This window comes from Mustela putorius, unplaced genomic scaffold (assembly GCF_011764305.1).
Source record: "Mustela putorius furo isolate JIRA1106 unplaced genomic scaffold, ASM1176430v1.1 tig00000281_pilon_pilon_pilon, whole genome shotgun sequence".
Lineage (NCBI taxonomy): Eukaryota > Metazoa > Chordata > Mammalia > Carnivora > Mustelidae > Mustela > Mustela putorius.
The window spans coordinates 12,822,237-12,828,757 of NW_025421343.1; the positions used below are offsets into that span (position 1 = coordinate 12,822,237).

The 6,521-nt window shown below is 39.3% G+C and overlaps 1 long non-coding RNA gene across 1 annotated transcript; it reads right to left on the reverse strand.

The window, feature by feature from the left end:
* Positions 1-1,423: 1,423 nt before the first annotated feature.
* On the reverse strand, positions 1,424-6,304 carry LOC101693250. The gene is made up of 3 exons (XR_198701.3): positions 6,185-6,304; positions 4,711-4,826; positions 1,424-2,736 (listed from the first exon to the last, which is right to left on the reverse strand). It is a non-coding gene; the product is annotated as an uncharacterized LOC101693250 (long non-coding RNA).
* Between the last annotated feature and the right edge of the window lie 217 nt (positions 6,305-6,521).

The window sequence follows — 6,521 nt, forward strand, 5'->3', positions numbered from 1 at the left end:
TGTCTTTCACTAAAGGGGCATCTGGATGGTGCATCACAGTGTCTACCAGATGTCCCTTCCAGGAGAAAGTCTGATAAGCAAGCAAGGGTCAGTCCTCAGCAAAACCATGAAGAAAACAACTTGGTTTGAGTGTCGCTCTTTCCCCCTTCTTTCCAAGGCTGACCCCTCTCCTTTTCCCTAGAGAGCCAGTGCTCTCCCAATGCCCAGTGCTGGATCCAGCCATTCTCTCACCAGCTCTAAGAACTTGCGCAAACAATGCCCTGTTTCTCAGGGTCATGCTGTCTCCTAGGGATGAAATACCCTAGGACTTTGGCCTACTTTGATAGTCCCTCCCAAAATTACATGTTTGTTGTACATTTTAACAGAGACTGCCAGTGTCTTCACATGAATGAGTGATTCGCATTGAGAATTTCTGGAATCATAGCCAGGAAAGCTCTTTTTCCACCAGCTTCTGATCCTTCTAGAATAACTTTTTTTCTTCAAGTACATCTTCTGGAAGTTCTTTGTGTGTGTATTGTTTATTTTTTTTTTATTTTTATTTATTTATTTTTTTTTTGTAGCAGATGAAAACCCAAGATACTAGGAGAGAACAAGATTCCCTGAGACTCTGGTGTGTAGCTGAAGATGTTGTGACGTGTGTCCCACTCTGCAGCCTGGTAAAGGGGTGAGGAATCCCAGGAATTGGTACTAAAAGGAAAGAAGACTGAGGCCTATGGAAAGGAAGGGAGAGGAAAGGATTCTTGGGAAGCTGTTTGTTGCCTGAGAAAGGACTCTAAGGTGGGAGAGAGTGACCCATGTTCCCAGAAGACAAAACACTCCTTAAAAAAAAAAAAAAAAAAAAAAAAAAAAAAAAAAAAAAAAAAACAGCTACCAAATTAGGCAACTCTGGCTCAGGCTTCAACATTCATCTCTGGTCAACATTTAAATCACCTGGGGCTTTGAAGGTTACCTTTTTCACTGGGGCCTCATAGATTTGTGCAGTGAATAAGAGTGTTAGGCTTTGGGGCACCTGCATAGCTCAGTGGGTTAAAGCCTCTGCCTTCGGCTCAGGTCATGATTCCAGGGTCCTGAGATCCAGCCCCACATTGGGCTCTCTGCTCAGCAGGGAGCCTGCTTCCTCCCCTCTCTCTGCCTGCCTCTCTGCCTACTTTTGATCTCTGTCTGTCAAATAAATAAATAAAATCTTAAAAAAAAAAAGTGTTGGGCTTTCAAGTCTGATATCCTGACAGAAGTTTAAAGGATCTACATGGACCCACAAGGACACACACCTTCCAATCCATTCTAGAACATTTTCTAACATGCCCTCCAAATTATTACTTCATTCTCTAGGAAGATGAAGCTTTATTTAACTTCTTTCATGGTTAAAGCAAAAACAATATACTTGTTCGTTATAAATTTTGCAGATAATTTCTACTTTGGGATTTATTCTTTTCAGTATCTTTTAAGTGTTCTCCAAGGTTAACATTTTTATAACCAGAAAAAAAAAATTGAGTTTTGGTTTTTTATGGATGAAATGTGATTAGGACAGACTATGCAAAGCTCTCCATTAACTTTAATATTTTTGTCTGGTAGAGATATAGTTTCTATCCAGCAGAAAACTCAAACCCTCAAAGTTCATTACTCATGTCCACCTAGTTCTGGTGAAGGGGAACAGCTCACAAACATGGAACAGAATATACACAGGCTTCACCATCCCCGTCCAGAGCTCATATGTCTGCCGTGGCACACACAGCAGTATCAGCCTGGAATTACCACCTCATTGCTCTCTGAATCTCAGATTCCTCATTTATTTTTAATGAAGTTCAAGGAGTGACTTGTATGCTCTGCTTCACTCCCCATATGCAGAAAACAGCAAGGAGATCTGACATTCTGTTCCTCTTGATGCTTCCGACAGTCTGAAGGGAGCAGGAAATGACCCAGCTGGCTGTTTCTGACAGAACTAGGTGACAGCTGTCCAGGCTGCTGCAGTCCATGTTTTCAGGCAACACTGACTGCTAAGCCTCCTTCTCCTATCAAGCAGTGTCCCAGTGATCCTGGAGTACTGGTTGAAGACTAGCCCACCTTGCAGATCCACCATCCTCTGCTTCTGGTCACCCCCAATTCCCAGTTGTCCCTCCTCTCCACCTTCCTCTTAAGAGAGGTCACATCCTGTTGATGTAGAGAAAGATGACTTACTTAGAGTTCAAAGTCAACGGCTGAAATCCTTGGTGCAAAATGGTTTATTAAAGCACAGAGACAGGACCCATGGGTAGAAAGAGCTGCACCTGGGTTGTGCAGGGTGGCTGATATATACAATGGGGTTGGGGGAGGCACTTTCATTTGCTAAAAAGCACCTACGTGGCCTTGCCATTGTCAAGGTTGTTTTTCCCCTGTAGCAAGGCATTAACATTAAGACAGTGGGGAGATTCCTGGAAGATGTCACATGAGTCCCACCGAGGAGTGGGGGTTGCAGGGTGTCAGCTTCTGCTTTGTCTTCAGCCATCCTTCTGTTAGCTAGCTCATTAACCCCCTGAACAATTTTGACCCTGAAATCTTTAAGGCTGTTGAAGGTAGAAGGTCTCATCTTCTGTGATATCTTCCTGCTGAAATAGGGCATAGAGATGTCCCTACCTATAGGTCAATACTGGGGTTACAAAAGGGCAAGGCAGGTGAATCCAATGCTGTCAAGTCTGAACCTCCTTGAGTAGAAAGGATCATCCATTAGCTGGAAGTTAGGTCAGTGAAGGAGTCTTAGCACTAAGGAGACAATGGAAATAACAGAGTAAGGTTAATATTGTAACTGAGAAAAGAGAAGTCTGAATAAGAGAGAGCTCTGATAGTTGACCTTTGATAATTTTCCTCCAGTCCAAGAGTTTAGAGCAATCCCTGAAGGGGAAATATTTAAAGCGCCATTTTAAGTATTCATGGCAGTCAGAAACCCAGAAGTTTTTTGTGGTAACCTGACTGTATGCACAGCATCCTGTTTTTATGCTAGCCCAAGTTTCACCTTGTGAAACAATTGAACATTTAATGCCATTCAATTATGTAGAATGATTTCACACATTTATGTTACTTTATTATTTAGTGGAGAGATGCTCTGAGTGTCATTTATGGCTTTGACCATGTAATTAAGAGTTTCTATGTGTCAAACAACATTCTCCAGTTTCAAAGAGGTAACAGAGATGGATGCTAGGTGATTACACCAATGTAACACAAACTGTGCCCACCACTGTTTTAAATTTGGAAAGTTAGCTGGGTTGGTAATGGTTTTAATAAAGTGCCTGTGCATCCAGGCAAAACCCAGAGTACAGTGGCCTGTCCTGGCTGGGGGAAGCCATGGCCTCAAGTTAGAGTGCCATAGCCATTAGGTCCCAGCCAGGAGCCAGCCATATAATACTGGGGCTCTTTGAAGTGTAGTCAGGATTTCAAGGGCTACTCAGTTTTGGAGGGCCATTCTTTGAACGTGCAATAATTTTAGGCCCATATTTGATTGGGGAGTTGTGGCTTGATAATAGTCCCATAGTTGGAATCAGTATAAATATTTAAGGCTCTTGCCAGTTGCAAAGCACAGCTGGGCATTATTAACTCTGCTCTTGGGGCAGACATATTTGCCAGTAGGGCTTTGGCCTCAGTCTATTAGACCATAACATACCCAGCTTTTCTTATCCCTTCCCATGAAACTACTGCCACTAGTCTTAATTAAGGAGGAATCACTGGCAAATGGGGGAAGACTTGTTAAGAGATAAGAGCATCCCCAAGTCACCATCCAGTCCAATCATCAGGAAAGTGGGATCATCCAATCTATTAGCTCCACAAGCCCATAGTTAACCCTTTGGAGTGGGGTATGCTCTGGCTTTCAGGGAAGGATTTTTGTCATTCCAGCCACATAGAATTGGTCAAGGTGCTAGTGGAGTTATACAGCTTTTGGGGAATCAATCCCATTTCGAGTTGTTCAAATAATCATATGCCCATGGGGTGCTGTTATTATCCCCACAGAATGTAAAGCACAAAGATGGTCTATGAGCTATTGTGGCAATTTCTCTGAAGTTTACCTCAAGTTGTCTAGCTTTAGGTAAACAATAAGCATTTAAAGACAATCAGAACTAGAATTTAACATTCACAAAGTGTGTTATTGAAACAATTTTTTTCCTCTCTAACCCTTCATTTCCAGAGATAGCCAAATCAAGACTAATTTGTTTGCCAAACAAGCACAATTTTAACAAACTTGGCATAATTATTTACATAAGCTTAGCAAAAGAGTGATTGATCATATAGATCTTTTAGAATCTGCTTTGCTGGAACTTTTTATAAGGAATCTCTAGGTTGAACTTTTAGTAGCCTCTCCAGGCCAGAAGCCAAGCAGGTACTTGCCTGCAATCCCTGTAGAGTTGGGCAGATTTCTCTTTACTGAGATTCCCAAAGTATCTTAAGGTTCCAGCACCTGCCAGGAAGTGACATTCTTTACTCAGCTGGTGATGCTGCTGGGAACTCTTAGGCCAGGTATCAGGCCAACATTTCCAAGGGACTTTATGACTTCAGGTTTCATAAAGTCAACCTTAGTTCCTTAAAGCTGTTTAGTCATATCCGAGTCTATGCATGTCTCTGAAGTATGACATTCCTGTCAAAGCCTTGATAAAATAACCAATGTTTCCAATGGTGTCCTGTTATAAGGAGAATAGATTCTTATTAAACTTGTGCAAATGGCTATGATTGCCATGGAAGCATACTTACTGAGATCTTTTGAATTTCAGAGAGTTCAGGTAGAGAGAAAGGTTGAATGCTTTGATCTGTTTACAAATGAGTATTTTCACATTTCTGTAAGTCACAGATCTTAAAGGTTCCTTAGCCTAGAGGAGCAAACATTAGAGAATCAGCAATGTTTTAAATCAGAGTCACAAAAAACTCAATTTTTTCCAATTTAGTTAATCCTGTGTTACTGTTTCTTGTTTAGTTTGAACGCAGTTTTAGTTCTGGAAATTCTAAGCCATTTCAGTTTTATTAAAAAAGTAATTTAAAGAACCTGTATTTGCCTTGAATCCCTTTTTATGAATCTCCTTGAAGATGAATCTCATTTTACAAGAGAATTCAAACAATTATAAATGACAAAAAGCTCAGAATGGACTTAGTTAAAGATCTGATGACATTAGAGTTTACAGTATAGCTGGCAAGGAAATGTGATTATTTCTCTGATCCCTAACACTTCAATATCAAGTGGTGACCTTACACTGAAACTTTGGGAATTGCCATTTCTAGGATAGTTATAGCACTTACCCCAAGTTAATCTCCTAAGCCTTATTTATCCTTTAACAGTACTTCCAGAGTAACTTAGCAAAGCTAATAAAAAGGCCTAATGAGTTAGAGAGACTTCATTTACAATTCCAATTTTGGGAAAGTTTAAAACCTTTAAGTTATATAGTACATGCCTGAATAGGATTACAGATAATTACAAAACATTTTTATTTAACCAAAGTGACAGTAAAAGATTTGAAAGGCAAATATGTGGGACTCTATAGATGTTAGCAAAACTTAGCTTCTTTAATACTGAGAAGTTTTAATCAAGTAATGGAAGACCTGATAAAAAACAAAACATAGAAACTGGTTTTCTGAGCAGACAAAAGAGAAAAAAAAAACAAACAACTTGGTTTCCCATTTTCTTATCCAGAGCAGATGAACAATTCAGGAAAACTTGTCTTTTGAACAGAGAGAATTTCAATTTTATACCAGTGTTCCTTTAAAACCCATTCATTTCAATCTTAGTCCATTATGATCACACCTAAAATTATTTTCCGAGTATTTCCCTTTGCAAACGTTGTACAATTTTCTTTTGCGTTCAGATTTTTGTTCCATGCCAAACAACCATCTTATTTAGGACAACATTACCTTCTTTTCCAAATAACCATCTTATTTAGGACAAAATTACTTTCTTTTACCTTAAAAAATGCATTCCCATTCCTTTTATCTTTCTTAGATACCTCCTACTTTTCTACATAGAGTTGCTTCCCTTATTATTCCCTAAATAATTATATTTAGTAGAATTTTGCATTCTTTAGAAACCTTAGTCTCCAGTGAAGACTAAGTAGTGACCCTTTGTGAACTGCTACACCAAAACTTTTAGACAGCAGACTTGCATATCAGTTGAGCAAAACATGTTTAACCAACAGACTCAAATATCCTTAGTTCTTTGCAATAAATTAAAAGCACTTACCTACATTCAGTACTCAGAGCTGTAGCACTTTACCCTATTTGGAAAAGACCTAGATGTCCAATGAATTCAATCCCATTTCTAATCCAATAAGAACTGTAAAATGTCAGGTTACCAAAGATTCTGAAAGCTATTTCAACAATTACCCACAAAAACTTTGATGAGCAATCACTTTAGTCAACATTTTACTAACAAATTGCAACAGAGATAACATGAGCTTATTTGACCTTCCGTAAACCTCGACAGAATAAAATTTCCACGTTTAGTGCTGGTAGCTTTAAGGACATGTCTATTTTAATTAAACCAAGAAACCTAACTTCGTTTAAATATTGAATGATGT